The 22,928-nt window shown below is 48.6% G+C and overlaps 1 protein-coding gene across 4 annotated transcripts in view; it reads right to left on the bottom strand.

Moving 5' to 3' along the window:
• Positions 1-22,928, bottom strand: part of PRR5 (proline rich 5) — an 84,763-nt gene that overhangs the window by 40,084 nt on the left and 21,751 nt on the right. For all 4 annotated transcript variants that reach the window (XM_083440882.1, XM_083440880.1, XM_083440883.1 and 1 more), the window contains exon 2: positions 9,427-9,549. The gene's annotated coding sequence lies outside the window, so the exon portion shown is untranslated. The remainder of the gene's footprint in view (positions 1-9,426; positions 9,550-22,928) is intronic.

The following is a 22,928-nucleotide window of genomic DNA, read 5'->3' as shown; positions in this document are numbered from 1 at the left end:
ACAACGGGTGCTGTGGGGAGATGGTTCCTATGCCTGTTCTGGACAGAGCTATACTCCCTCTAAAGGAGCAGTGACATATCTTGGGGGTAGTCCCGGATTCATCCTTGTCTGCCATTGCATTCTAGGCTACTTCCATTGCAGATGTTATGGAGAAACAGCTGCAGGTCATCAGCGCAACTGGGTCCTTCTGGACAGAAAGAAGAACAAGAGACATTCCAGTTCAACTTGAGGTTTGCTTGAGGAGGACACACTTCCTGGGCTCTAAAGACATGGAGGTGGGGGTGCTCACGTGACCCCCAGTGCCCTTCCATGACATCAATAAGCAGTGAGGGGCTTAAGGAGGTGAATCCACACCTTCCCCTCATTTTTTGTTTTTCTTCTCCAACTGACGCAACACCCCAAGGCTCCTGGAGGCAGCTGAGCATGCTCAGTTCTTCCTAGGTTTTTTGAGGGGGGCTGCCCCACTTTGGTTTGTCAACTTTTGGTGTTTCTGCATACCTCGCGCCCTAAGCAGTCATCCTCCTGCCCCTGGGGGCCTTCAAAATTCCACCTCACAGGGAGGGAAATGTGCATGCTTGGCTCTCATTGAGCTTTCAGTTTTTTTCTTTATCGTTTTCTGCCAAGTATGCAGAAATCCCTGCCTAGTCTGGTCCCGTTTCACTGCCTTGATGACAGGTACAGGACCACCAAGTTAGCTATTAGAAGGGATGGTGATAAGGAAGAAGATGATTTAACACTTCACAAACTCTGTCCAATGTGCAGATACTTTTAAACTGATGTATAAGATCAGGGAAAGTTCATCTAATAACAACTGATAATGAAACAGTTGAAACTCCCTGCTCACCTCTGTGCTGTGTAAATTGTTCCTTAGCTTGCCTACCTTGCAGAATGTTAATTGGCTCTCTGAACAGGGCGACCTTGAAGTATCAGCCACAGAACTGTCTCCTATGCTTATATATGGTGCGGGGCCTGCTATTGCCTCGGAAATCAGAGCTGTGGGTTGTTCAGAACTTTACTTTCCCACAGCCCTATTTTACAACTCAAGATTCTTCCTCTTAACGGTCTTGATTTTAAAAACCACACACACAAGTACCCACACGGCAAGATAAAGATAGGCTACGAAAATGGCCTGCCAGAAGGGGATGGAGCCAGCACTTTGGGAGGGAGAATAAAAGGAGCCGTTTCAGAGAGAGGATTCAGATGGGGAGATGGTTTAAGAGAGAGCAGGAGGGAGAGTTGGAGAGTTGGTCCTGGTCTGCGTGTGTAACATCCGCCCTGGGCAAATATCTACAGCTAGAGAAAGGAGTCTCTGAGCTTAGATAGGAAGATGGTGTTGAGTGTCTTGGGAGAGCATTTGGATAGGAGTTAACCAGAGGGCTGAGATGGAGCCAGGAGAAGGAGAAGCTGTGAGGATACCGTCTCCTTGGGTCTCCTTCCGGTCAGGAGGGGAGAGATCATCCAGAAAGAGAAGACTCCCAAACCAGGCAAAAGGGGTGCGTGGGGATCCCCTGGGTCTGTTAGACTGCCAGAGGTATCTCAGGAGTATGACTGGTCAAAGGCTGGGAAACGGACAGAAAGAACCAAAGTATTATGCTGTAACACCTACACAACAACTAAGTTAAGGAACTGAAGTGAAAAAAGTGGAAATAAACTGAGCATTTACCATCTAGTCTAGAAACCTGTAACATCTAACTGAGGAGTAATAACTGAATTAAAGCAGCTGACATGTAATAGAAGCTGTGCATTTATTACCTTCTTTAGAAGCCTGTATCATCCACCTGATTAAGTATAATTATTAATAAGTTAACTGTTTCCTGAAAGAACATTATCTCCTGACACATCCTTTGTTTTATCAACTTCGTTCTGTAAACTAAATCTTTCTTTATTGGTTCAGCTCCTGCTTGAATCATAGAATCATAGAGTTGGAAGAGACCACAAGGGCCATCGAGTCCAACCCCCTGCCAAGCAGGAAACACCATCAGAGCACTCCTGACATATGGTTGTCAAGCCTCTGCTTAAAGACCTCCAAAGAAGGAGACTCCACCACACTCCTTGGCAGCAAATTCCACTGTCTTCAAGGATCTAAGTTTACCCTCACAGAAAAACCAAGATATACCTTGTGGTGGTTATAGAGGGTCTACAGAGAGGGGGTCTGCCTCCCTCCCTCCCTTAGGGAGAGAGGAGGAAAGGGGAATTGGTGAGAGCTGCCTCTTCCCTCTCCACGCTTTTCTGCTGGTTGGAGGGTCAGGGCATGGTCCCAATTATGGCAGCAAACAGGACCTCAACCACTAATGTTACATTTACATTGAACGTTTGCAAGCCTGTTTGCAGAATATGGGATGGTGGTAAAAAGCAGCCACGCCTGAAGTCACCTTTTTATCCTTTGAGCTTCCTGCTATCTCGTTTTCAGCCACCTCCTATGCAAGACCTCAGCTGCTCTGTGGTCTTCAGCGCATGAAGGAAATGCAACCCTAACACCTACACACACTTGAAAAGGACACGCCATTCTTGGCACATCCTGTCCTTTTGCTTCCAGGAAAAATGTCTCCTTATTTTGTTTTCAAGTATGAGCAATCTGGAGAGGAAGATGAGGCCAGTTCTTAGGGGAGAAGGCTATGGCTGGCTACCAGCTGTGATGGCTCTGCTCTGCCTCCACAGTTTGAGGCAGCCATGCTTCTGAAGAGTGCTGGTCTTGTGCTCAGATCCTGCCTGCTTGGTCTGGTCAGCCACTGTGAGCACAGGATCCTGGACTAGATGGGCCATGGGCCTGACCAGAAGGCTCTTGTGTTCTTATGCTAATGATCTCCAGATATCAGGTTTAGGGTTTTCTTGTGGAAATGCCTCCCTCTACTGGAAGGATGCCTTTGAAGCAACCGAGACCCACTGAAAAACCCACACCTTTCAACATGAGAAATGATATACACTTGAATTGTTATAGGCTCTCAGCACTGAGAAAATGAAGAGTACATTTTAATGTATCTTGAGAGTATACTGAGTGTATGAGTCTTCTGGGCCAGATTCAACTAATGTGATGTGTTAGCAGAGGGCAGTGCAAGGACTCCCGCTAGAGCAGAATGAGACCCTGTCATCATAGAACACCTCTACTCAAGAGATCTGAAGTGGATGCCCATTTGATAACAGGCCAAGTCGAAGGCGTATATAAAGCAACCAGTTTACCTGAGGGATTGCCTTACCTCAGACATGCCACTTGACCACTTTAACAGAAACATGGAATCACAGAGTTGGGCTCCACTGGTCATCTAGCCCAAGCCCCGGCAGTGCAAAAACTGGCACACTTACAGGTGCCACATAATATTCATTCCATGCTTGTAGGAAGTCAATATTTTAATGTAGCAGCATCTGCACTTCGGAACTCACTGCTTATTGACATCAGGCAGGAACCTCCACTGCCTGCTTAAAACAGTTTTGTTTAGGCAAGCCTACGAAGTCATATGGAGTTTACATGTTTTATTTCTTGCTAGCTACTGTTGATTTTAATCACCTTTTGAATATTTTAAATATCTGCTTTTATCAATATATATTTTTTTCATATTAAGCAGTATAAATTTTGGACACCCACCCACTTTATATGTAAATTTATAGGCCTCTTAACCCACCATATGACCCTCAAAGAAGCTTAAAATAAAAGCAACCATAAACACAATTTTGATGCAGCAGTATCACAGGGAAAAAAGCTATGGTTTAGAAAAGAAAACCCATTACTGAGAATGCAGAAAGGCCTGTTGGAACATCTCTTGAGGAAATTCCATAATGGGTGTGTCACCACTGAATAAGTTCTGTTTCTTGGGGCAGAAGATCTTCATCTTAGATGGCTGGTGGCATCCAATACAGATGACCTCAACTCACAATTTTCCAAGACCTGCCTGAATTAGAAGGTATTTCCTGCTGGTAGGATGATAGCAAAGAAGGAGAGAATTCTATAATATGGGCGCAGCCACACACAAAAAGCCCGCTTCTCATGTCACCACCAACTGTGCTGCTGATGTTGATGCGGCCGAGAGAAGGTGACCACCCCAAGGATCTCCACACTTGGCCAGGTACGTATAGGGAGATACGATATTTCAGGTAGCCATATAGGGCTTTATAGGTTACTTTGACTTGTGCCCAGAAATAGACCAGTAGCCAGTGACGTTGTTTTAACTGGGAAGTACGGTAATATGCTCTCTGTAACTAGTCCCTGTCAGCTGAAGCTTCTGAATACTCTTCAAAGGCCACCTCGCATAGAATGTGTTGCAGTGGTCCGGTCAGGATGTAACTAAGCCATACAACATTGTAGCCAGATCCAGCATCTTGCAGTTGGTGCATGAGCCATCATTGGGCAAATGCCAACCTGGCCACTGTCAGAATCCAGGAATACATCCAAACTGTGAGTCCGAGTATTCAAGGAGACCCCATCCAACAGTTGTTGAATTCCTGTTCCCTAATCCATCTTCTGCCTCAGTCACGTCTGGATTAAGGCTCAACTTGATCGGCCTTGTCAAACACCAATTAAGAGCTGACACAGCTTCCTTAGATTGTTTGTTTAATTTATCTACTGCCCATCATCATAATATCTTAGGGTGGTTCATAGAATAACACACAGAAAAAAAACACAAGTAAATAATTAAAACAAAACAGTAAAACAACAACACTCTCTTCCCACAGACACATTTAAAAGGTGGGAGAATGTTAATCAGCCAAAGACCTGGCTGAAGAGAAATGTTTTCGCCTAGCACCTAAAATATATAATGAAGGCGCCAAGCGAACCTCCCTGGGGAGAGCATTCCACAGACAGGGAGCCACTACAGAGAAGGCCCATTCTCGTGTTGCCACCCTCCGAGCCTCATGCGGAGAGGTGAGAGGCGGGGGGCGCCGAATTCTGGCCTCGCACAGGTGCCACTGAAATCTGAAAGGCCAAAATCCATGCCTGGCTAACCTCCTTTCTCACTACCCTATCTGCCAAACTATGTTTTAGCTTTAAGAAAGTTGAACCAACCTTGTGCAGTGTCTCTGTTCCATCCCCATATAGCAAAGTGAGGGAGGGGGGGGGCATTCTGTTACTGGCCATTGCCCCCTTTGCTGCCTGTGTTTCTCACTCCTTCCACATCACTGGTCTCTGTGTTTCTCACTCCCCCTTCCACATCACTGGTCTCTGATTCTCTCCCTTTCAACAGTGGGGCCTACAATTCACCCCAGGATCATCTTCTCCCCATAGTGCACACCCCCAAGGCTCTGCCAGCAGTTGACACAGGAACTCAACAGAGCTGCAAAGCAACTCTCACCATATTTTCTAACACTGAGCCATGTACAACCTACCTAGACCTGACCACCCACCTGCTGTTGCCATTACTGCAACCCAGAGTTCCATATCCAACTGAGCCTGGCCTAAACCAGAGTGTGCAATACTCCAAAGACCCTTCAGGGCAGCAGGTGGGTCTCAAACCCTTAGTGAGTTAGGGACTTCTCCTGCATGCAAAGTCAGGCTCCCGCGAATTGAGCGGATGAGACAAAAGTGGGTTGAATGGTAAAGAGGGCGCTTTCTGCATGTGCTCTACAGGGAAGTGAGGGGCAGATGGGGCTCATCCACCTGGGGAGGTGGCCCACCTAGGAGAAGGAACACTAATCCTAAACCTCTGCTACCATGAGCCTATACTCATTCATGAGAGAAAGGAAATCCGTACCCGCTGCCTTGTGGGACATCTTTGGGAGAAGAAAAGGCTAAGGAGTGAACCCGACACAAATCCCAGCAACTCCTGCCACCAGTGGCGTAGTGTGGGGGGTGCAGGGGGGGCTGTCCGCACCGGGCGCAACATCTGGGAGGGGCGCGCTCGCACTCGCAGCTCTCTGCCCCTACCTGGCTCACTCTCTCTCTCTCACTGCAGTGCTGGCTGTGCGAATCCGATCCGAGCCGCCGGGTCGCTGCCCACTGTGGAGGGAGGGGTGCCAGGCGTGTGGTGCGGTGCGGAGAGAGAGCGAGGGACTATCTGGGGGAGGGACAGTGCAGCGGGGGGGAGCGCAAATTACTTGCCTTGCCCCGGGTGCTGACAACCCACGCTACGCCACTGCCTGCCACCAAGATGGTGCCAAAGGCCTTGCTCTGCTTTCCTTTGAACCACATCAGCAAGGCCAAGTGTGTGTGTGGGGGGGGGGGTCTTGTCATGTGGGCAGCCCAGGACCTCCAGACACGCTGCCCAGGCTTGTGCCCCAGGGAGGTCACTTTGGTGCTGCAAACACAGTGATTCTGGAGGCACACTCCATTGTGTCTGAGATGGACAGATGCTAACAACGACGTCAGGACAGGACACCCAGTCTGGCCTTCCTCCTTATGTCTCTTCTCCCCTCCCTCATGGCTCCCTGCCCCCATCCCAGTGCACAGGCTTCTCCCACAGTACCCTCACTTTCTCCCCCACCCTAGGCTGCCAAATGTCTGGCTGAAAGGCAGCAAGAGTGTTCGCAACCCCTCTGCTTCCCAGAGCCACACTCCAAAGGTCTCCCATTTCTCTTGCTCCTGAGCCTAGTGAAACATTAACAAATGCAATGCTTCCTGTTGTGGAAGCCAGAAAGGGGGGGGGGGAATCTGATAGGCTGGCAAGCAATCCCAGTAACTCCCCACCCCCTCTGCAGATGGCAAAAAGGAAGCCCCGCAGCCTGCAGAGCAGTGCAGGAAGAGAGAGAAGAAGTCTCACATCGCCTAGGTAACCAGGCAACTCTATCTTTCTGCGCTGTGTTGCAGCAAAGTATGGGGCGGAAGGGGAGAAACAAAACAGCATTGAGATGCATATGCCACATCAGTTGTGGAAAGCATGCATGTGTAGATTGGTGCCCTTCTTTTTAAAACTCACAAAAGAGACCAAGAACTGGGGTTCTCACTTGTGTGTATCTAAGAAGGGAAAATAGCAAATTGTATGCATGTATCTTTTAGAGGACAACCATTTCAGTATTATCCAGAGCACGGGGTCAAACACGCTGCCCCTTGAAAGCCCCGTCTCCCACTGTCCATACCCCGCAAGAGGAGGGGAGCCTTCTCTGAGCACAGAGCCCCTTGGGATTTAGGATGCACACACACCAAACATCCAGAACATTATCAAGCACCTCACAGAGCTACAATCAATCTCTCTTCCTTTGGAACTCGGGGAATTGAGGGCTCTCCTAACAACTTTCAGCAGCCATAACCAACTACAGTTCCCAGAGTTATTTGAGGGAAGCCATGGCTGTTAAAGTGGCATAATAATGGGTGTACTGTGTCAGTGCAGCCTTGGAACTCTTAGTAAGTCAAGGCCATTTATCTCTTACTGTGAGAATGCCATTTTAGCTTAGAGGTTTTCCAGCTAGGGTCTGGGCAACCGTTGGAAACTTACAGGGATTTCTTAATTAAAATATCAGTAATGGCAAGTGAAACTCCCTTATAATAATGATTTTATTATTTATACCCCGCCAATCTGGCTGGGATTCCCCAGCGCTGAAGAGTTTCACCTGGCAAGCTAAAATGCATGCACTGATGGAACAACTGTAATAGTGTGACAATGAATTCCGCCCTTTGAGAATAGGTTGTAGACTGCCACAGTTTAGAACTGGAACAGAAAATAGAGTCTAGGGTCACTACACATAATTCTGCGTCACACTCTGCTCAAGGCAAAGACATGCACACATCCACATGTTTTGGGAAGTTACATCATGAAGCAGACGAGCACCAAGAAACCTTTGAAAACAACAACTAAGCCCTGTTAGGTTTGCACTGCTCATGAAAACTATGAGAAATATGGAGCTGGTTTCAGGAACCAAAGTCCCTCAGGCAATAAGAGAATCTTTTCTTAAAGTGTAAAGTACTGTATTGTTATCCAAAGCAAGCCTGTATTTTTTTATTATTATTATTATTTAAATTAGCTGTTATCCACTGGCCAAGGCATTCATGCTAGAGGTGAGAGAAAATTCTCTCCCCAAATTATCTGCCCCACCCTACTACAGTATTTTGGTAGTGAAATTGAAGGTGTTACTTTGATTAATATTCTCAGGGAATTTGTGGGCGAGAGGGGTGGAGAATAAATTTTCCAGCAGTTTTTTGGGGGAGTGAGACTGTTTAGCAGCAGAATCAGAAACCATCGTGTCAGCATCTGGCCAAGCTGCATGACCCACAACACCCCAAATCATGTTGGGCTGGTGTAGTGGGGTAGCCAGCAAAAAGAAAGAAAGAAAAAACCACCCGGTGCAGAATTTTTAGAGAATCTGTAGAATGCGGCAGGGCATAAAAGAAAATTATCTGACATTTTATTCTTCTTCTTTTTGGGCATACCTCCATTCACAACAGTAGTAAATGTTTACATCAGTGTTGTTGTTGTTGTTGTAATTTCCATACTGCCCTATACCCACAGGCACAGAGGTCAGGTCTGAGGCAGAGACTGAGGGGCAACAAACCACACAAAAGTGTTCATTCTGCTATTCCCTAATGCAGGTCCACCCAACTCGTGACCCATCAAGATGGATACAGCCCCCCAGTGACATATACCGTGCCCCACATATGCAGCCCCAGGAAAAGAGCCAAAACAGATTTACTAGCAGGCATCGTGCAGTTGCTATATCTGCTCAGCATGGTGAGTCACGAGTTGTGCAGGTGTGTCCTGCTAGCTCAAAAGCAGGAGCTGAGGCCTTTTTGAAAGCCAGGCTACACCCTGGACCCTCTTTTCAGCCATGCAGGCTGGCTCTTGATATTCTGCCGCTGGAGGCAACAATGCATTTTGCCGTTCTATTTTCTCCTGGCTGCAGCTCCTTTTCCAATTCTGAAGGGAAGAGACTGTCACTCTGCCGCTGGCTTTATGCTGCCCTTAAGATTTTAGGACTATTGCTTTTATTTTATGGGGAATGAATTTGTCATTTCCTGTAAGCCACCCGGATGACATGTTGTTATTGGGTAGAATACAAAGGCAGAAAGAAAAAAATAGATCAATTCATTCCATTTACAGTGGTACCTCGGGTTACATACGTTTCAGGTTACATACGCTTCAGGTTACAGACTCAGCTAACCCAGAAATAGTACCTCGGGTTAAGAACTTTGCTTCAGGGTGAGAACAGAAATCGTGCTCCGGCGGCAGCGGGAGGCCCCATTAGCTAAAGTGGTGCTTCAGGTTAAGAACAGTTTCAGGTTAAGAACGGACCTCCGGAACAAATTAAGTACTTAACCCGAGGTACCACTGTATGTGCTTGCAAGAAGGGCTGCAATCAGGGCAGAAGCTTGCACACTACAGGCCATCATGTCCAAAGGTTTGGGGGCAGGTTGAAAATGGTGTCCCCGAGAGGATTATCATTTTCCTGGAGCCCCCAAGACAGAATTCTGCTGCTTACGGAATTGGGCTGTCCCTGCACAAATACAAAGTTCCTCTCAGGAGCATCACATCTGAATAAACTGTGCCAGAACTTTAAGAAACAACTTACCTGCTGAAGAGTTCAGAGCAAGGGACTGAATTGAAGTGATCAAAAAATGTAGTAGTTCACTATATCCATGTCACAACTGGAGATTTCTGGGAGTCTAAAGAAGTTGCATGAAGCCACGTAGCTCTGCAAGAGAAGATTTAACATGTTACACTGCAGAAAATTCACTTGCTAATGACATACCTTTGAGCCTTTGCCCAACTACTTTGTTTCTGAACCCTGATCTGTAACTCAGCCCATACCTGCAACCAAAACAACTGTATATGGCTTGCCTGTTTACCCTGCCTCTACTGAGCTCCCTTCCGCTATCGTTTCTCTTGTAATGAATTTTAGATTACAAGCTCCTTGGGACAGTGATCTGTCCTCTTTCACTCTGTAAGATACTATTATTATTATTACTTACATGTTGCCAAATACAAAGCATTTCTAGGCAACTGAAAAGCACAACTGAAAAGCAACCATAAAGTTAAATGATAAACAATACCCCCCTCCTCCCAAAGACACACATCCACACCCACCCACTCCAGGTGTTATCACAATCAGTCAAAATGCTGGGAGAAAAGGTATGTCTTGACCTGGTGCCAAAAGCATGTAAAAGCTGCTGCCAGGTAGCCTTCCCTGGGTAAAGCATTCTACATACACACCTAATGATTCTGATGTTAACACCACCACCAGCAGCAGCAGCAGCAGCAGCAGCATTTGTGTTATTTTTGAGCGCTCAAAGCACTTCCTATACATTATCCCAGGGATCATATAGCCATCCCGTAAGGTAGGTTTGAGTTGTTATCCACAAGTTGCAGCAGTAAGGCTGAGGGTGAGAGAATGTGCCCAAGGCCACAGGAAAGACACAACAAACATTTCCAAATGTACCTGAAAACTAGGTCTACCAGCTTCAACTCACAGTTGAGGAATCTCTGGTCTGTGGCTCAAATTAGACCAGCCAGCAGTTCCGGTTTCCCCCCAAGGACCATCTATATGACATCAGGTGTGAGGCAGGTAGGTGGTCCTTTTTTCCAGAAAGTGGGAGAAGCAACAAGAGGAACAGCCATTTTAGATCTGGTCCTAACCAATGTCGATGACCTGGTTAATGGGGTAGAAGTGGAAGGATCATTAGGCGCAAGTGATCATGCTCTTCTGAAGTTTACTATACAACGGAAAGGAGCAGCCAAGCATACTAGGACTCAACTTCTTGACTTTAAGAAAGCTGACTTCATAAAACTTAGGGAAGTGCTGGGTGAGATCCCATGGACAGTAATACTAAAAGGAAAGGGAGTTCATGATGGCTGGGAGTTTGTTAAGAGGGAGATAGTAAAGGCACAACTTCAGGCAATACCAATGAGACGGAAACATGGAAGGTGCCTAAAGAAGCCAGGGTGGCTATCTAAAGAACTTTTAACTGAGTTAAGATTAAAAAAGGATGTGTACAAAAAATGGAAAAGGGGGGAAACCACCAAAGAGGAATTCAAACAAATAGCCAGCACGTGTAGACACAAAGTCAGAAAAGCTAAAGCACAGAATGAACTCAGGCTTGCTAGAGAGGTTAAAAACAACAAAAAAGGCTTCTATGGGTATGTTCGTAGCAAAAGGAAGAACAAAGAAACAGTGGGGTCACTCAGAGGAGAAGATGGTGAAATGCAAACAGGGGACACAGAAAGGGCTGAACTCCTCAATGCCTTCTTTGCCTCAGTCTTCTCCGATAAAGAAAACAATGCCCGACCTGAAGAATTTGGAGCAAATGATTCAGCAGAGAAAACACAGCCCAGAATAACTAAGGAGATAGTACAAGAATAGCCCGGTCTTATTCAACATCTTTATCAACGACTTGGATGATGGACTCAAGGGCATCCTGATCAAATTTGCAGATGACACCAAACTGGGAGGGGTGGCTAACACCCCAGAGGACAGGATCACACTTCAAAACAACCTTGACAGATTAGAGAACTGGGCCAAAACAAACAAGATGAATTTTAACAGGGAGAAATGTAAAGTATTGCACTTGGGCAAAAAAAATGAGAGGCACAAATACAAGATGGGTGACACCTGGCTTGAGAGCAGTACATGTGAAAAGGATCTAGGAGTCTTGGTTGACCACAAACTTGACATGAGTCAACAGTGTGACGCGGCAGCTAAAAAAGCCAATGCAATTCTGGGCTGCATCAATAGGAGTATAGCGTCTAGATCAAGGGAAGTTATAGTGCCACTGTATTCTGCTCTGGTCAGACCTCACCTGGAGTACTGTGTCCAGTTCTGGGCACCACAGTTCAAGAAGGACATTGACAAACTGGAACGTGTCCAGAGGAGGGCAACCAAAATGGTCAAAGGCCTGGAAACGATGCCTTATGAGGAACGGCTAAGGGAGCTGGGCATGTTTAGCCTGGAGAAGAGGAGGTTAAGGGGTGATATGATAGCCATGTTCCAATATATAAAAGGATGTCACATAGAGGAGGGAGAAAGGTTGTTTTCTGCTGCTCCAGAGAAGCGGACACGGAGCAATGGATCCAAACTACAAGAAAGAAGATTCCACCTAAACATTAGGAAGAACTTCCTGACAGTAAGAGCTGTTCGACAGTGGAATTTGCTGCCAAGGAGTGTGGTGGAGTCTCCTTCTTTGGAGGTCTTTAAGCAGAGGCTTGACAACCATATGTCAGGAGTGCTCTGATGGTGTTTCCTGCTTGGCAGGGGGTTGGACTCGATGACCCTTGTGGTCTCTTCCAACTCTATGATTCTATTCTATGATTCTATTCTAGGTACAGTAACAACCGCAAAGGAACAACTGGGAGTGTTAAAGCGCATTCTTGATTCTTCCTTTGCCAGCATGGCTTACATCTGTGACGGTTAAATTTGGCACAAAATACAAGCCCTACTAGGTTCAGTTACATTCAATTTTGATCCAATCAAGTGGAATTCAAAAGTAGACCCACTAATATTCACCAACAGACTCACTGCCCCCAGGGCAGAAATCAGTGGTTGCATCTAATGTTAGTCCTGCTCAAAGCAGACCTACTGAAAACAATGGGCATAAGTAACTTAGGTCCATTAACCACAATGGCTCAATCCTGAGCACAGATCTAGAAATCCCAAGGGTTTTTCTCTGGCATCAATGTGGGACAGAAATTTTTCCAGGTTAGCTGCAAAGGACACCCTCTCCTTTTCAGGGACTGCAGAGAGGAGGAAATGGCCTTGAAGAAGAAGCTTTTCTCACATCCACTCTCCTCCCACTATAGGCAAGGGGTCTGGAATTCAATCTAGTAGAGCATCTCCACAAGACTGCCATTAGCTGAACAGCTGCACACTTAGTCTATGGAGCAGATGGCGCAAAATTTCTATGATCTCTCCCCACCCTCCATGTTACTTGGACTTAGGCATGCACAAAAGAGCTAAAGAAATCATTTCCTGGGGTCTTGTGCATTAGAAGCAGCAGCAACAACAGGTCTCTAGGATGACAGATTTACTGTCAAACAGCTGTTTCGATGATGTCAAACCTGCCAGATTTGTGACAAGAACCATGGATGTTCAACTAAAACACAGTGAAGCACAGTTGTTGAAGGAACAACTGAATACCATCAGCTAACACTTAAGCAGTAACTGAGTTGACAGTAAGAAAGCGGATAATAACAGACCCACTGCTGACAAAACTTTATATTTTTTTAAAGGCCACTTCCCAGCATCCCATCATGCTTCAGGAGGATAGAGTCCTGCACATAAACAGGCAAGGTTATGAAGACAGAGATAAGCCAGTGTGGTGTAGTGGTTAAGAGCGGTAGTCTCGTAATCTGGTGAACCGGGTTCGATTCCCCGCTCCTCCACATGCAGCTGCTGGGTGACCTTGGGCCAGTCACACTTCTCTGAAGTCTCTCAGCCCCACTCACCTCACAGAGTGTTTGTTGTGGGGGAGGAAGGGAAAGGAGAATGTTAGCCGCTTTGAGACTCCTTAGGGTAGTGATAAAGCGGGATATCAAATCCAAGCTTATATTTTCAAATTCTGGGCTCTCCCAATGCTACGGGAAAAGGTTGGCCTCCACCTCAGTTGTGTCCCTGAATGCAGCTCACTCATTCACTCATGGAGCAAAAAGATGTATTTGAGGAGAGCTTTGTTGTGAGGAACTTCCAACCTAGTGCCAGGGAACCTGGCCTTCACTGGCAGATCTGCCAGTGCAGGCATAGGCAAACTCGGCCCTCCAGATGTTTTGGGACTACAACTCCCATCATCCCTAGCTAACAGGACCAGTGGTCAGCGATGATGGGAAATGTAGTCTCAAAACATCTGGAGGTCCGAGTTTGCCTATGCCTGTGCCAGTGTATTGGTAGACATGGACTGTCTCATCTGCTTGAAGGTTGGTTACAAGCTGTATCTTCTGTGCAGGAGAATCCCTGGGCTGTTGTAATGGTCTCAGGCAGGCAAGCGGGTCTCCGGCAGTTTTATGTACGTTTATTTACAATTTAAATCCAGAGAGCGGCGCCAGGCCTGCCGCAATTAGCTACAAGCTGGTCACTCTGAGTCTCCGCCCCTATCACAACATGTAGGGCACCAAAGTCCAGACCTTCCTCTTTTGTACTTCCGTTGCATCTTAACCCTTTCGGTTCTTTTGGTTTGAGGAGGAGGTGGGTGAACCCCCCCACCCCCCGCTATCAAATGACAATTCCTACAAATGCTGTCTCCCTCCTGGTTGCATAGCAACCCCCTTGATGTCTTCTATCTCCTCCCCTTCCTCTGCCTGTGAGCTCTCCAAGTCTGGGAACACTTGATAAAGGGGGGCTGAACTATCCCACTCCTGCTCTGACTGTGGCTGCGATCTCTTGCTTACAGAGTCAGACTCTGTCTCCCTTTGTACAGGCATTCCTTCATCTCGAGACTGTCTCTTCCCAGGTATTCAATTCAGCCACGTCCCTGACAGCTGTTAAGGATATGCAAAAGGGAGTCTGAACTGAAGGCAGGAAAGGGGGCTCGTGCTGGTGACTTGTGGAAGTCAGCTGGTAGTTCACCACCCCTCATGTCAGCAGAGTCCTCAGAGACTTCCTGCTCCCAGCAGACAGCTTCTTCCAGAGTTCCTGGTTAAGGGGAAACTCCTTTCACACACAGATAAAAGTAGCAAAGTCTTTTAATGTCTCCAGACACAAGATAAAACTAAGCATTGCTATCTCCTAGATACGGTTCTTCTGGCCTTTGAAGTAACGATACATACGTACAAAGAGAGCCACTAACACTATCAACATGCTAGCTAATGCTGTGTAAATTGTGCAGCCTCTTCCCTTGACTCTCTCAGATTCAGAGTCAGATCCTGACAGCAAACAGGATAGCAAAAGGGCCTGAAGCAGGACAGGGACAACAGGAGAGGACGCACATAAGGAAAGCAATGCCCTGGAGACTATTATACCTGTCTCTACACATAGGCATATTTCCTGAACCAACGGGAGGGCGAATGACTCAGGAAGTCATACACTCAACCTCACTGGTGTTGCTATGGTAACCCAGTGCACCTGGCACCCTTATCTCAGAATACCCAGATGTGGAGGATGTGCTCCTCAAGTCATGAGACCGGGGACTGTGTAGGTCAACCCATTGTCTTCATGACACCAACAGATGGCTACACAGAAGACACAACAGATTGGCTGGAACAGCTGCCAATAAACTAAAGAGGCATCAATGTCATGGACTGGCTGGATTCAGAGGAGGGGGGGACCAGCTGGGGAATCCCCAAGGGAACCCCAGGGGAAGAAGGCTTAGAGCCAAGGGCTGACAGTTAGTGGTCAGAGGGAGAAGAGGGGCAGACTGGGAGAAGGAGGTGTCAGAAGAGGTAAACAGGTGAGCAGGAAGAGGCTGGGAAATGGAGAAGTCCCGACTTAGAAGCAGATAAGGACAGGGGCCAGGAGACCGAGAAGCGGCTGAAGAAATCAGGGCGTCTCCCCCTCCTGCTGCAAACAGCTTGCCTCTGCCCTGGTCTCCCAGAACATGCAAAGAAATGAGGGCAGAGCAAAAAGATGAAGATTGCTTGGGAGGGATGGAGGGACGGAGTGGGGGGGGGGAGTCTTAGGAAGTGTTGGGAAGGCTCCTTGCAACTGCTTTACTGAGGCAAGACCTACTGGAAAGAGGTGCTGGGATCTCCAGGCCTGCACTGTTTTGGTTGCTTTGAATAAAGAGTTATAAGTTCCCAGACACTGGTGTTTTTACTGCTGACTTGCTCCTGACTCCGGCTGCTGACAATCAAGGACTTTCACAGTAATATCATAGTGGCAGACCAAAGATCACGACCCTGGCCGTGTTTATTTGCATGGAGCAGCTTCTAAGGGAAGGGGAGGCTGAGCAAGGAAAGCAGGCTTCTTGACCCAGCAGTGGGGAACCACTGACCCACAGGCCTAACAAGACTCTTTTGGCCAAGCCGCATCCACCAGCCCTATTCCAGTTGAAATATTCCATGCTGTGCCTTTGGCGGCATGGTTTGATTTCAGAGGAAAATGGACAGAGGAAGACTGTCCACCTGCCATCATTGGCCTGCAAAGGTAGCAGATGCAAGGACCTGGATGCAGAAAATTTGAAGGCAGGGGGGGGGGATGAGCCTGCAACTATATGGACCATTGCAACACTCCCATGTAAGCTAGCAGAGAACAATCAGCTGAGAGGGCTCTCATTGGCTTTAATATAGCCCCATGGAAAATACCCATGTTAAACCATTTCACCAATACACATTTAGGCATTCTCATTTCGGGGTTAATTAAACCATTATACTTAGCATTTCTGTGTCTGCATGTTCTTTTTGTTATTACCGTATTTTTCGCACCATTGGACGCACTTTTTCCCTCCTAAAAAGCAAGGGAAAATGTGTGTGCGTCCTATGGAGCGAATGCAAGGGGGAGGCAGGCGGGAAAAGCCCCCAAGAGCCGCACACAAGCTTCGTGCGCTCTTGCGGGCTTTTCTCCAGGAGGGAGAAGGGACTGACTGGCCGCATCGGTCCGTTCTCCCTCCTCGGGGAAAAGCCCCAAAGAGCGGAGCCCTCTTTAAAGGCTGCACGGCTCCTGCGGGCTTTTCTACGAGGTGGGGGAATCCCCCCACCTCCCAGAAAAGCCAGGAGAAGCCGCGCAGCCCCTTTAAAGAGCGCACGGCTTCTGCGGGAGGTGGGGGAAGCTGCAGCAGATTCCCTCCTCCCGCGCTCCCTTTGAAGCGGCAATGTGGGAGGGGAGCAGCTTACACTCGTGTAAGCAGCTCCTCTCCCACTTTCCTCCTTCAAAGCAACTACGGAGGAGAGAAGGAAGGGGACCATGGATACCTCCGCTGCTCCGTGATTGCTTTGAAGGAGGAAAGTGGGAGGGGAGCAGCTTACACTCGTGTAAGCAGCTCCTCTCCCACTTTCCTCCTTCAAAGCAACTAAGGAGGGAAGGAAGGGGACCATGGATCCTCCGCTGCTCACAGGGATTCCTCCTTGATTGCTTTGAATCAGGAAAGTAGGAGGGGAGCAGCTTACACTCGTGTAAACAGCTCCTCTCCCACTTTCCTCCTTCAAAGCAACTAAGGAGGAGGGAAGGAAGGGGACCATGCATCCTCTGCTGGCGAATGCAGCAGATTCCCTTCTCCCGGGCTCCCTTTGAAGCAGCAAAGTGGGAGGGGAGCAGCTTACACTTGTGTAAGCAGCTCCTCTCCTGCTTTCCTCCTTCAAAGCAATCACGGAGGAGGGAAGGAAAGGGACCATGGATCCTCCACCGCTTGCGACTGCAGCGGATTCCCTTCTCCTGGGCTCCCTTTGAAGCAGAAAAGTGAGAGGGGAGCAGCTTACACTTGTGTAAGCAGCTCCTCTCCCACTTTCCTGCTTCAAAGTGGAGGGAATTCAGTGCAGTTGCGAGCAGAGGATCCATGGCTCCGCTTCCTTCCCTCAAAGCAGGGTGCGGAGGTGCAGGGGGGAAAGAGGGCAGGAAATAGAGGCTGGGCAGGAAGACACAACCACACTTTGACCACTGAAAGTCCACCTCAGCCTCCCCAGATTTCCACTGAGATGGCCAGGCTAACCTCGATGGCCATAAGTCAGGCTCAGCATTATTAACTGGACTTAGATAAGCCATGGTTCCCCTTCCTACCCTCCTCTGAGGCTCAATTTAAAGCAGCAAAGTGGACAGGAGCCGCCCGCTTTGCTGCTTTAAATAGTTTAGTGCAACATTTGATTCAGAATATTTTTTTTCCGTATTTTCCTCCTTTAAAAACTAGGTGCGCCCTATGGTCAGGTGCGCCCTATGGTGCGAAAAATACGGTATTTCTTTTTCCTTCTCTATTCCGCCCCGCCCCCCCCCCCCGCCATGCCACACCTTTCTGGTTTTTTTGTATAAAAGTCTTGGTTTGGTTATTTTTCTCTATAAACCTTAATAAAATCTATTTTAAAAAAACAAAAGAGGGTGTTTAGTATGAAGATAAGAGAAAATGTGAAGCGTTATTTTCTTCTGTGCATAAGCTTGAGTAAGCCATCGTTTTTATTTTGTTAGTTCACCTCCCGTTATTAATATACAGTGGGTTCATTTAATAATGTAAGGCTTTTTAAATAATTCTTCAATAGGTAATCATTACCATTTAATGTGCCTCACATTCCAAGTCTTGGAATATGAAACACGGAGGCTCAGCTGATAACGGCTCTATGGTTCTTTCCTCCCTGCGCAAGCCATTTGCCCGGATAGTCCTTTGGATCTTTTTACATTAGTTATGGTCTATATTTTGCATTCCTGCAGGCACCGCTGCCCCAAGCAGAGAGCAGAATTGACAAAGGCATTTTAAAGGTTTCCTTTAATTGAAGACAGTTCTGTTTCTACGCCATGCTCCCTGTGGGCTGCGCATGCCAAGTGGCTCGACCACCGCAAGCTCCGTGCAAGCCGCGCCCCCCAAGTGCCACATGCACAACATTGGGAACAGCCGGGGCCTCTTTCCCCAGCAGCCGCACCTAGGCCCAGCGAGGTCCGCCACAGGCAGCGGAATATTGAGGTTGCCCGGCCCCCTCCAAAGAAAGATGGGAGGGGGCTTTCACACACCCTCAATGTTGCCCCTGCCCCCTGTGCTTGAATTTAGGTCCGCTTCTCCCAAGGAGCAAGCCTTTAAGTGTGGCAGACCCTCCCTTGTAGAACTCCTTGCCAACAGAGGTCCAGCAGAAATCATCTTTGCCATTTCTGAGGCACCTTTTGAAAACTATTATTTAGACGGGAGTTTGAAAGACGAAATTGTTTTTGTCAACCAGTAGTTACCGATGCTTTAATTTATCTTATTGTAATGTTTTGTTTTTATGTCGTGTACAGCTTTGCTATATTTTTATGGAAGGGCAATATATATATATATTTAAAAATTTACATTATCAATTATTTTAATTATGTTATTTTTTTAAACAATCCTTCTTGCATATTGTTCTTTACACATATAATTCTGAAAAAGGAGATTTCCCATGATTTTTCACAATAAAGAGGCAATAAGAGCAAGCCCATAAACTAAAATGAATCTAGCTACATTAATTAACAAGTATAAATGCTCGCATGTGAAAAACCCAGCTACAGGCATGGAAAAGATGAGCAAATGCACTTATCTTTGCAGAGGATCTATTCACCTTCACCCGTGTTATCTTTCCATCTCTGCTGACTTTCACAGAGGTGCAAACACTATGAACACCTTCATAACACATGAAAAAACCCTGGAAAGTTGCCAAGTTAGTTACCACAAAGGCCTGTTTAAAAATAGTCACACATGCTGGAGACTTTACTGAGAAAGAAGCAACCTGCAATGTTTGCAGAGGTAAAACTGCAGCTGCAATTATTGAAAACCCGACGAGAGAATAAAATATGCAATGACTATAGACCCTGGAAGATTTAAACCCTGTAGGAATGTGGCCCTGGATTTATACCCCTTTGTTGAATTTTTTGCCATATAACTTTTGCCCTGTAACCTCATAATTTCAATCTTAACCAAAGCCACACATTGCTAGCTTTGCTTGCTGAGAAGTTTGCAGGATGCTCAAAGTTCCTGTCAAGCACACAAGGTAGATACCATAGAATAAATTAGAAAAAACAGGTTACTGTATCGCTTCTACCCCCACCCCACCCTGCTTCCCCAAACCCTTGTCTTGGCTACAGGTGGCAAACCAACTGGTTGAGAAACTGGGTGCCCTGTTAGGAAACAAGCTTCTCTCAACTTTCGAAATGTGGTTTATTGTCAAGGTGATTGGTCAACATGGGGGACATGCATTTCTACTGGTGGCGCACTCCAGGAGCATACAGTGGTACCTTGGTTTAAGAACAGCTTAGTTTATGAACAACTTGGATTAAGAATGCTGCAAACCTGGAAGTAGGTGTTTTGGTTTGTGAACTTTGCCGTGGAATAAGAACATGTTCCACTTCCTGTTGAGTGTGTTCCATTTGTAAATTGAGTCCCCCACTGCTATGGGAAAGCACGCCTTGGTTTAATCATAGAATCATAGAGTTGGAAGAAAGCACGCCTTGGTTTAAGAACGCTTTGGTTTAAGAATGGACTTCCGGAACGGATTAAGTTCATAAACCAAGGTACCGCTGTATTGGGTTACTGGAGAAATCACAAGGGAGCAGTGCTCACAGAGAAGTGTGATTCACAAGGGAGGCTGCCATTACAGATTAACCAGGCCATTAGCTCTCATACATAGTAAGAACAGCATTCGCTACGTGTAAAACACAAGAATCTGGCCAGGGGAATCTGAAGATAGTCACGTCCAGTCAGGAATGGGAGCGGCGGTTCAGGTTTATGGTCTCCTACGCTGTGGGGGTAAATCTGAAACCAAAGAAACTTTAAAGCAACAGATTACAATATGGCACGGGGTGAATTTGCTCTTCAAGGTCACAAGTCCACCTGAGCACACCCAAGGGTCGGCGTCTGCATAAAATCTTGGCCAATGGAACTGGGGCTATGAAACAAACCACCCACAAATGGCCTTTTGATTTGGAAGAGAAACCCATAGAAATCCCGATCGATCTGCAGCAAACCTAGCTATGTGAATGGGTACAAAAGTCCCACTCACAGGCTCAGCACATACAGCAGTCACACCAGTTCCTACTAATATTGCCTTGCAGGTCAAAGCATTACCTGGCAGTGAATTTATTCTGCTACAGGGATGATGCCAGGGCAGAATTCCCAGGGATAGGCTCATTTTGCGAAGATGCATTTAGTTTATGGTCAGACCCCAGAGCCCTCTGTACACAGAGAGTAGAGAACAGATGTGTTACATTAGTTCCTACCTACTGCACACGGTGTAAAGCCACTGGATTGGCCAGGCCAGACCAGGTATAAATACTGGGTGCCTATTTTTCTGCCCTTGCCTACTCAACAGATCCATATCCTCCTTCGCTTTGCACTTCAGACTCTAGCTTCCAGCCAAAGCCACTGATCTTTAGCTAGAGAAATACCGTATTTTTCGCCCTATAAGACGCACTTTTTCCCCTCCAAAAATGAAGGGGAAATGTGTGTGCGTCTTATGGGGCGAATGCAGGCTTTCGCTGAAGCCTGGAGAGCAAGAGGGGTCGGTGAGCACCAACCCCTCTCGCTCTCCAGGCTTCAGGAGAGCCACAGCGCCAGCCCCACAAGGTCGGGGGACAGCAGGGAGGCGGAACGCCGCCATCCCGCTGTCTCCCTATGTGGTTTAGAGGCTGACGGCGGGGAGATGCGTGCTTCTCCCCGCCGCCAGCCCCGCAAGCTCCGGGGACAGCGAGGAGGCGCGGCGCGTCTTCCCCCTGTCCCCGGATCTGACGTGAAGGCTGGCGGCGGGGAGAAGAGCGCTCCTCCCCGCTGCCTGCCCCGCAAGCTCCGGGGACAGGGGGGAGGCGCGGCGCGTCTTCCCCCTGTCCCCGGACCTGACGTGAAGGCTGGCGGCGGGGAGAAGAGCGCTCCTCCCCGCTGCCTGCCCCGCAAGCTCCGGGGACAGGGGGGAGGCGCGTCGCGTCTTCCCCCTGTCCCCGGACCTGATGTGAAGGCTGGCGGCGGGGAGAAGAGCGCTTCTCCCCGCTGCCTGCCCCGCAAGCTCCGGGGACAGGGGGGAGGCGCGGCGCGTCTTCCCCCTGTCCCCGGACCTGACGTGAAGGCTGGCGGCGGGGAGAAGAGCGCTTCTCCCCGCTGCCTGCCCCGCAAGCTCCGGGGACAGCGAGGAGGCGCGGCGCGTCTTCCCCCTGTCCCCGGACCTGACGTGAAGGCTGGCGGCGGGGAGAAGAGCGCTCCTCCCCGCTGCCTGCCCCGCAAGCTCCGGGGACAGGGGGAGGCGCGGCGCGTCTTCCCCCTGTCCCCGGACCTGACGTGAAGGCTGGCGGCGGGGAGAAGAGCGCTTCTCCCCGCTGCCTGCCCCGCAAGCTCCGGGGACAGGGGGGAGGCGCGGCGCGTCTTCCCCCTGTCCCCGGACCTGACGTGAAGGCTGGCGGCGGGGAGAAGAGCGCTTCTCCCCGCTGCCTGCCCCGCAAGCTCCGGGGACAGGGGGGAGGCGCGGCGCGTCTTCCCCCTGTCCCCGGACCTGACGTGAAGGCTGGCGGCGGGGAGAAGAGCGCTTCTCCCCGCTGCCTGCCCCGCAAGCTCCGGGGACAGCTGGGAGGCGCGGCGCGTCTTCCCGCTGTCCCCGGACCTGTTCTGCATGCAGGCGGTGGGGAGAAGAGCGCTTCTCCCCGCTGCCTGCCCGCAAGCTCCGGGGACAGCTGGGAGGCGCGGCGCGTCTTCCCGCTGTCCCCGGACCTGTTCTGCATGCAGGCGGTGGGGAGAAGAGTGCTTCTCCCCGCTGCCTGCCCGCAAGCTCCGGGGACAGCGGGGAGGCGCGGCGCGTCTTCCCCCTGTCCCCGGACCTGACGTGAAGGCTGGCGGCGGGGAGAAAAGCGCTTCTCCCCGCTGCCTGCCCCACAAGCTCCCGGGACAGTGGGGAGGCGCAGCGAGTCTTCCCCCTGTCCCCGGACCTGATGTGAAGGCTGGCGGTGGGGAGAAAAGCGCTTCTCCCCGCTCCTGGCCCCACAAGCGCCTGAGGGGGAAATAAAAATTTTTTTCTTTATTTCCCCCCCAAAAAACATGGTGCGTCCTATGGGCCGGTGCGTCCTATGGGGCGAAAAATACGGTATATCCATCTTCCAGATTCAGGTATGGCCACCACCCATGGCATACAGTGGTACTTCAGGTTATAGACACGTCAGGTTACAGACTCCGCTAACCCAGAAATAGTACCTCGGGTTAAGAACTTTGCGTCAGGATGGGAACAGAAATTGCGCAGCAGTGGCGCGGCGGCAGCAGGAGGCCCCATTAGCTAAAGTGGTGCTTCAGGTTAAGAACAGTTTCAGGTTAAGAACAGGCCTCCGGAACGAATTAAGTTCTTAACCCGAGGTACCACTGTATTTGCAAAGAGAAAGAAACACCAGTTTTAATACTGGGTATTTATGGCTTCCTTGAATACATTTGCATTTCTGTACTGAATTTCCCATGAAATTCCAAAGTCAATGAAATAAGAATATTGAGGGGTCCCTTCAAGGGGTTGTTCAGCTTCTTAAGGAAGACTGGACCTTCA

The sequence above is a fragment of the Podarcis tiliguerta genome, assembly GCF_965153285.1.
Source record: "Podarcis tiliguerta genome assembly, chromosome: 5".
Classification (NCBI taxonomy): Eukaryota; Metazoa; Chordata; class Lepidosauria; order Squamata; family Lacertidae; genus Podarcis; species Podarcis tiliguerta.
Note: the sequence above shows the minus strand (reverse complement) of the source record. Positions and strands in the feature narration are given on the sequence as shown.